The sequence below is a fragment of the Gopherus flavomarginatus genome, chromosome 12, assembly GCF_025201925.1.
Source record: "Gopherus flavomarginatus isolate rGopFla2 chromosome 12, rGopFla2.mat.asm, whole genome shotgun sequence".
Lineage (NCBI taxonomy): Eukaryota > Metazoa > Chordata > Testudines > Testudinidae > Gopherus > Gopherus flavomarginatus.
In genome coordinates this window covers 20563098-20571952 of record NC_066628.1, presented here as the reverse complement: position 1 = coordinate 20571952, position 8855 = coordinate 20563098, and the positions used below count along the sequence as shown (strand labels likewise).

At 42.4% G+C, this 8855-nt stretch overlaps 1 pseudogene; it reads right to left on the bottom strand.

Moving 5' to 3' along the window:
* Positions 1-6710: 6710 nt before the first annotated feature.
* LOC127032143 (olfactory receptor 6M1-like) lies at positions 6711-8506 on the bottom strand (annotated as a pseudogene).
* Positions 8507-8855: the final 349 nt, after the last annotated feature.

Genomic DNA, 8855 nt, shown 5'->3' with positions numbered 1-8855 from the left:
GTAAGTAATAGCCAGGCAAGGTGGATTAGTTTTATTTTTGTTTTCTCAACTTGCAAATGTCCCTTTTTTTGCTGGGATGATTTTACCTCTGCTTTCTGTAACTTTGAACCTAAGGCTAGAGGGGGTTTCCTCTGGGCTGTATGAATCTGAGCACCCTGTAAAGTATTTTCCAGCCTGATTTTACAGAGATGATTTTTACCTTTCTTTCTTTAATTAAAAGCTTCCTTTTTAAAGAACCTGATTGATTTTTCCTTGTTTTAAGATCCAAAGGGATTGGGTCTGGACTCACCAGGGATTGGTGGGGGGAAAGAAGGGAGGATGGTTAATTTCTCCTTGTTTTAAGATCCAAGAGGTTTGGATCTGTGTTCACCAGAGAATTGGTGAAGCCTCTCAAGGCTGCCCAGGGAGGGGAAGGTTTTGGGTGGACAGACAGTGTTCCAGACACTAACTTCTGGATGGTGGCAGAGTTACCAGATCTAAGCTAGTAATTAAGCTTAGAAGGGTCCATGCAGGTCCCCAACATCTGTACCGTAAAGTTCAGAGTGGGGAAAAAAAACTTGAAACAGGTGGAGGTCTTTTTCCTGCCTGTGGAGGAAATGCAGAGGATAGTGGCAATGATGTATAGGTAGGACACCACAGTGAGCATCAGAAAGCTCAGCAGTACCACGGAGGAGAGGGAAAACTCTATAAGCTCTAGCAGGCTGATGTCAGCACAGGAGAGCTTGATCAATGGCTCAGTGTCACAGAAGAAGTGATCAATGATGTGAGGGCCACAGAAGGGCAGTTGGGAGATGATGATGATGATGATGATGGGGGTGAGGACAGAAAAGCATCCTCCAACCCAAGACACCACCAGCAGCTGAACAGACATCTATGGGCTCGTGATGGTGGAGTAGCACAATGGGGTGCAGATGGCCACGTAGCAGTCCACTGACATGACGACCAAGAGGATAAATTCAGTCATGATATCAAGGAAGGAGAGATTGGAGAGGAAATAGTACATGGGACTATGGAGGTGGTGATCAGCCCAGGTGTGTGTGATGATGACCACATTCCCAGTGATTGTCACTATGTAGATTTATAAAAGCAGCAAAGAGTCCTGTGGCACCTTATAGACTAACAGACGTTTTGAAGCATGAGCTTTCGTGGATGAATACCCACTTCGTCAGATGCATGTCTACATGCATCTGACGAAGTGGGTATTCACCCACGAAAGCTCATGCTCTAAAAACGTCTGTTAGTCTATAAGGTGGCACAGGACTCTTTGCTGCTTTTTACAGATCCAGATTGACACGGCTACCCCTCTGATACTATGTAGATTTAGTAATCTACAGCAGTACCATGAAGAAGATGATCTCTAGCTCCCAAATCACAGAAAAACTCAACAGGATGAACTCATTGACCTCGGTGCTGTGGTTGCCCATCAGCATGTCGGATCTGCTGTTTCAACTAGGCTGAGAAGAAAATGAATTCAAATTCAGTACTGTCAAAAATTAAATAGGATAATATTTTAACAAGGCAGACTGTCATCCACATGTTTCAGAGTACTACAAAGAAAGAAAATGAATGAAGCCTGTCAACTGTAGATAAAAGCGAGAGGATGAGAAAGATGGAGTTATGCTTAGGAGGAAATCCGACATCTATCTGGAAGGCTACTGCTTAAACTGCCTCAAGTTAGACTGAAGGCATAATCTTAAAACCTAAACCAAAGAAGAGAGAACATGCAAATCAGAATTTGTTACCATAATGCCTAGAGAGCCAAGACTGTTGCATTTCCTCCAGATAACATCCCTTTGTAGAAATGTTGATGTAGACTCACCTTGATATCAGAATGAATGAACTAGAACACTCGGAGGCTGACCTGAAACCAAAGACTTGAAAAAAAGATGTCCAGGGGAGAATTCTACTCTGGGAAATGATGGGCGGTTGTTAAGATGGACAGGACCTAGTCAGAGAAAGTATTGGTTTTAACAGTTGTCCAAGATTCACTTTTAAGAAGGTGACTATTATACAGGTATATTCATGCAGGCAGCACCAATAAGATGAGAAATCATCAAATTCTAAGAAGAGGTGCTGAAATGTAGGGAGTTTCTGCACATTCAACCCCCTCTCCAGGTGTCAGTCAAAGGCATGGACAGAGATGTCTTGGGCCAGTGTCGTCTGTCACCAAAGGGCTGCGGCAACTGAACACAAGACAGGAATCCTTAAGACCAAGAAGAAATGGAGAGTTTTGAGTGGGGGAGAGCAGGTAAAGGGATGCTCATTACACCATGATCATTATCTATCTGTCTATCTATCTATCTGTCTATCTATCTATCTTTCTTTCAGGGTATGAAATAACTCCTACCTGAAGGAAGTAATGGAGATGCATACATTATGGAAGGTTAGTCCATAATCTCCAAGTTCAGGGTTTCTTGTACTTTCTTCTGAAGCAGCTGATGCTGCCCACTGCTAGAGACAGGAAACTGGGCTATGCGGAACTATGGCCTCTTCCAAGCTGGCAATTCCTATGTTCCTACAGATATAAGAATAGCTCTCCACATACTTTGCAATATTAGCAGGGTAGTGTTGGATATTTTTGATGGTTTCCTGGTAATAGATAGATAGATAGATAGATAGATAGATAGATAGATAGATAGATAGATAGATAGATAGGCTAAGAAAGAGAGAGATAGAAACAGGATAGAATCAGAGGGAGAGATCTACTCAGCATTAATGTTTCTCTTACACAAAAGCTCTGCTTCTATTTCCAGGAACTAATGGATATTGAGCTTGTGTGATCAAGTCAGTGCTTGCAGGTAAAAACACCCACGATCCCTACAGATGAATATGTCACAGATAGATTCTCAGAGGACTAAATGTAGAAAAATCATCAAACAGCAGAATAAAATGGAATGTTATTGTTATTATTCTTGGATTCAGAAATTTCTTTTTACATTTCTACATCTTCTATTTCAGGATCACAAACTGATTAAAAATGATTAGTGAATGTAATTAATTCTACTATGGGTTGGGACTGAAGGGCATTGGCAAACATGTGAGGAAAGCCCAGAATTGGGACTGTAGTGGACTCTGGACTGGTACGCAGGGACATTGGCAGAGCTGGGATAGGGGGCTGTAGGGCACCATTAAGGGGTATTGACTAAACTAAAATTTCCTACAAAACATGCTTTTGATAATCCTTGTCTGCCTTTTATATTTGACCTTTCTTTAACTTTCTCTCACCTGAAACTTTTTTCTTTTAATTTGAATTTGAATAAAGGATTGTTTAAAAGGTTCAAATTAATCCTTGATGTAGCTCTGCTGAAGTCATTCATGAGAGATGATTTCAAGAATTGGGATACACTAAAAGCTATTTAGTGTCCTGGTTGGATTTTCAAAGGCAACTAAGTGTCCAACTCCCATCGATTTCAATGGGCTTTAGGTACCTAGTTGCTTTTCAAAAATTGCACTAGGTGTCTAAACATTTTAAAAATATGACTTATGAGATTCATTCATAGTTTCAAAAATGTCTTGGGCTCTTTTTTACAGATTCCAAGGCCAGAAGGGACCATTGTGATCATCTAATCTGACCTCCTGTATAACACAGATCATAGAACTTCCCCAACATAATTCCTAGAGCTGATCTTTTGGAAATACACCCAATTTTGATTTAAAAATTGTCTGTCATGGAGAATCCACTATAACCCTTGGTAAATTGTTCTAGTAGTTAATTACTTTTGCTGTAAAAATTTAAGTCTTATTTTCAGTCTGAATTTGTCTAGCTTCATCTTCTAGCCATTGAATCATTAAAGATCTTTCTCTGCTACGTGTACCACGTAGGTACTTATAGATTGTAATCAAGAGACCCTTTAACTGTCTCTTGGTTAAGTTAAATAGATAGAGCTTTTTGAGTCTATCACTATAAGGCAGGGGTGGGAAAAAAATTTGGCCTGAGGGCCACATTGCTGTTGCAAAACTGTATGGAGGGCCAGGTACAGAAGGCTGTGCCTCCCCAAACAGTCTGTCCCCCGCCCCCTATGTGATCCCTCTCACTTCCCAACCCCTGACTGCCCCCCTCAGAACCCCCATCCATCCAACCCTCCCACTTCTTGTCCCTTAAATGCCCCCTCCTGGGACCCCTCGCCCCTAACCACCCCAGAACCACACCTCCTATCCAACACCCTCGCTTCCAGTCCCCTGACTGCTCTGACTCCTATCCACATCCCCATCCCCTGACAGGCCCCCCGTGACTCCCACACTTATCCAACCCCCCCATCCAGTGACCACCCCCCAGAACCTCCATCCCATCCAACTGCACCCTTTTCCCTGTCCCCTGACTGCCCCCTGGAATCCTCACCACTTATCCAACCACCTGGACCCAGCTCCCTTACCATGGCACTCAGCACAGCATGTCTGGCAGCTGCGTCACCCGGCCGGAGCCAGACATGCTGCCATGCTGCTCGGCAGGAGCATGCAATCCCGCCACCCAGAATGCTACCCGAGTGGCAGCATGGCTGCAGGGGAGGGGGAACAGCGTGGGGGAGAGGAGGGGAGGGCAGGGGCTAGCCTCCCTGGCCAGGAGCTCAAGGGCCAAGCAGGATGGTCCCACAGGCTGGATGTGGCCCGTGGGCCATAGTTTGCCCACCTCTGCTATAAGGCATGTTTTTCTCATCCGTTAATCATTCTCATAGCTCTTCTCTGAACCCTCTCCAATTTAGCAACATTCTTCTTGAATTGTGGGCACAATTCAAATATTGGTATGAGGCTGCAGAATGTGTTCAAGCAATGGCTAAACCCTGCTAAGCTTTTCTGAAAATCCACCACCAACTCCCTTTGAATATCATTGGGATCTATGTAACTAACTCCCTTAAGTTCCTTTGAAAATACATCCTCATTTTCACATAGGGCATTGTACAGGCCAATACATCTTTACTAGAGCTGGCCGGAGAATGGAGTTTCCATCCCATAGGAAATTCTGATCTTTCAACTGTTGGATTTTGCCCTGAATCAGGATGAAAAGATAAAAATAGCAAAGTATTTTGCTAAAAGAGAGATTAAAAAAAATTAAATTCAGAGACGTCAAAACCAAAATGACTGATTTCCCTGAACAAGACACAGACGTTTGAGGGGTTTGTTCCAAAATCTTGGGAACTTTTGTGATTTTTAAAAGATTCAGTCATTGCTTCAATGCAACTGCAGCCTCATACCAACATAGGAATTGTTACAAAGACTTAGATCCAGGGTCCATCCAGCTCAGTATCCTCTCTCTGACAGTGGCCAGTGTCACATGCTTCAGAGGAAGGTATTAAAATCATATCAGGCGGATCTGGGATACTCTTACTCATATGAATAATGGATAATGGTGGATAATCAGCTGAACATGAATTCCCAGTGTGACGCTGTGGCCAAAAGAGCTAATGTGAAGACAGGAGAATCTCAAGTAAGAGAAGAGAGGATATTTTACCTCTGTATTTGGTGCTGATGTGATTGAAGTTGGATTACTGTGTCCAGTTCTGGCACCCAGAATTCAAGAAAGATGCTGCTAAGTTGGAGAGGATTCAGAGAAGAGTCACAAGAATGATTAAAAATGACTAGGGAAAAAAAAAGCCTTATAGTGATAGCCTCAAGGAGTTCAATCTATTTAGTTTAACAAAAAGAAGGTTAAGGAGTGACTTGATCACAGTCTATAAGTAGCTACATGGGAAACAAATATTTAATAATGGTCTCTTCAATCTACGGGAGGAAGGTATAACATGATCAAATGGCTGGAAGTTGAAGCTGGACAAACTCAAACTGGAAATAAGATATGAATTCTTAATGGGGAGAGTAATTAACCATTGGAGCAATTTACCAAGGTGGATTCTCCATCACTGACCATTTTTAATCAAGTGTGAACTTTTTTCTAAAAGATCTGGTTTAGGAATTATTATGGGGAAGTGCTATGACCTGTGTTATACAGGAGGTCAGACAAGATTATTACAGTGGTCCTTTTAGAATCTATGAATCTATGAGAAAGAGCTCATTCTGACTATTAATACTGAAACACTGAGTATCTGGGATTTGCAATGGAGCCTAAAAGAGTTGGGCCAGATTTTAAATGGTATTTAGGCACCTAAACATGCAGATGGACACTTAGTGGGATTTTGAAAAGTGCCTAGTTGCCTATCTTCCATTGAAATCATTGAGAGTTAGGCACCAAGGGCCATATTTTCAAAGGTATTTAGGCAGTGGGATTTTCAAAAGCATCTAAATTCCTAGCACCCATTGAAATCAATGGCCCCTCACCATCAAATCTCATTGCAATTTCATAGAAGGTGGGTGTCTAACTCCCTTAGACCCCTTTGAAATTCCCAGGAACTCTTTATTTATGCTACATGAGTGCCTGTAAACAGAGATTAGGACCCCATTGTGCTAGGCACTGTATAAACAGATGGTAACGGGAGACAATTCTTGCCCTGGAGAGCTTATAGTCTAAGAGTGAGGATGTCAAAAGCAATGGATTGATTGAGGAGTTGGGACTTGAGCGTTTAAATTACTTAGATGTTTGGAAAATCCTAACCTAAATGAAAAAAGGGTGGGAAGGGAAGCAGACTCTGCTAAGGTCACACAGCAGGTCCAGGAATAGAACCAGAAATCCTGAGCCTAAGTCAAGCTTCCACCCCACTAAATAACAATGACACTCAATGGATAAAAGCACAATTCATTATTGAGATGAAGATGTATCTGTATCAAGGCTCTGGTTGCAGAACAGAGCTCTTTCTAGTCAAATATTCCTTGAAGGCTTCTTTGACCTTCTCGTTCCTTAAGGTGTAAATGAAAGGATTCAGTAAAGAGCTCACTATAACATTGCACACAGCCACCACCTTCTGGAGGTCCAGGAAGCGGCCCTGGATGGGCCTAGCATACATCAAAATGACACTGCCATAGTGGATAGAGGCTACCGTGATGTGGGAGGTGCATGTGGAAAAGGCTTTTCACCTGCCTGTGGCTGAGGGGATTTGCAGGACTGTGGCGATGATGTAAACGTAGGACCCTGCAGTAAAAGACAAGGATGTGAGCAGAACCACTGAGGAAAGGACATACTCGATCATGAGGAGGAAGTGTGTGTCGACACAGGATAACCTCACTAGTGGGGCGTAGTCACAGAAGAAATGGTTTATCACATTGGGGCCACAGAAAGGAAGCTGGCACAGCAAAATAAGTGGGCAAAGGGTGGAGAGAAACCAAACCAACCAACTACCCATGACAAGGAAGACACAACCATGCCCACTTATGATGACAGGGTAGTGGAGTGGGTGGCAGATGGCCACGTAGCGGTCGAAGGATATGATGGCGATGAGGATGAAATCCGCAGTGCCCAGGAAGAAATAGAAGTAACATTGGGTGATGCAGCCCCAGAAGGAAATGGCTTTGGCCTGGGAGAGCAGGTTCTCCAGCATCTTTGGAGTGATGGAGAGGACAAAGAGTATCTCCAAGAGGAAGAGGTTGCAGAAGAAGAAGTACATGGGGGTGTGGAGGCGGAGATCCACATACACTTAGGTGATGATGGCTATGTTCCCCATTAGAGTCAAGGCAAAGATGGCCAGTAGCAGCATGAAAACCAGGAGCTCCATGGACTGTGACAGCGAGAAGCCCAGAAGCACAACTCCATCACCACATTGCTTTGATTGTTCGTTCTTATTTCAGCTTTCGCCTGCAGAATAGAGGAAGTTTAAAAAGTCCGAATGTCAAGTTTTTGACAAATTGATTTTAATAAAATAAAATAATAATGAGAATACAAACAAACTAAATAACTGTTTCTAGGGTTTTTCTGACAAGTTACAGAGCTCACAAAAATTTATGACACTTTAAAAAGTTGACATAATCTTGACATTTTCAAAAATATAAATTTTCTGGGGGAAAAAATCTATTTTTAAATTCCCATTGAAGTTTTTCCATTCTATTAACCACAACTGGAGAAAAAATTATTGGTATTTACAAGGTTCAATTGAACATATACTTTCATTCTAAAACTTTTTGCTAGGCTGTCTCCGGGTGGGATCAGAAAACCAACAATGCAATCAACCTCTCAAGGGGTCCTATGGTGGCCACATAACTGCTTCTCAGTTTAGCACAAAGAAAGAAAGATCTGAAAGCCAAGGTCCGTTTCTATTAGTGTCAAACATGTTTTATGCAGTATCAGTTTTGGCAGATAGATTGATACTTAGATATCCAAAAGTATCTATAAACACATGAATAATCAGACAGAAACACACATACATAGATGGGTCTGCATGGAGATAGATAAATAGAGGGACTGAGGGAGGGAGGTAGAGATAGATAGAATTATGTATTTCAATCCCTTTCACTCTTCAATGCTTTTCAAAAAATCATGCATAGAAACACATTTTGGAATGTTTTACCTTATGCCATAGGTGTAATGTGGTTGAGGTCTTGGCTTCTGACTTCTATGGAAATCTGTCTCTGTGTCTGTGCATCTCAAGTTTGTCTCCCATCTTTCTATCTCCCAAGATTCTTTATACATATGCGGGGGGAAAAGTGCCCCTTTGTTATTTATATTTTCCTCTTGATTCCTAGTGCCTTACCTTTGTTACATCCAAAGAGTTCATCTCCATTCGCAGAATATCACAAACAGGGAGTGATGGTGGTTATTTAAATTCATACTGCTGGGTACCTGGGGAACCATATACCTGCACCATCTAAATTCAATTCAGACAGGCTAATGTCTTTGAGACAACAGCACTCTGAAAACACAGCCCTTCCTTGAATTGTACTCAGCACTGGCTTTGGTGGTGAGATCATCCCATTCTGCTCCCTGGAGCACAATTCCCCCTAGCACCACCCTGGGGCATTGGGGTCGCACTGAAAACTGT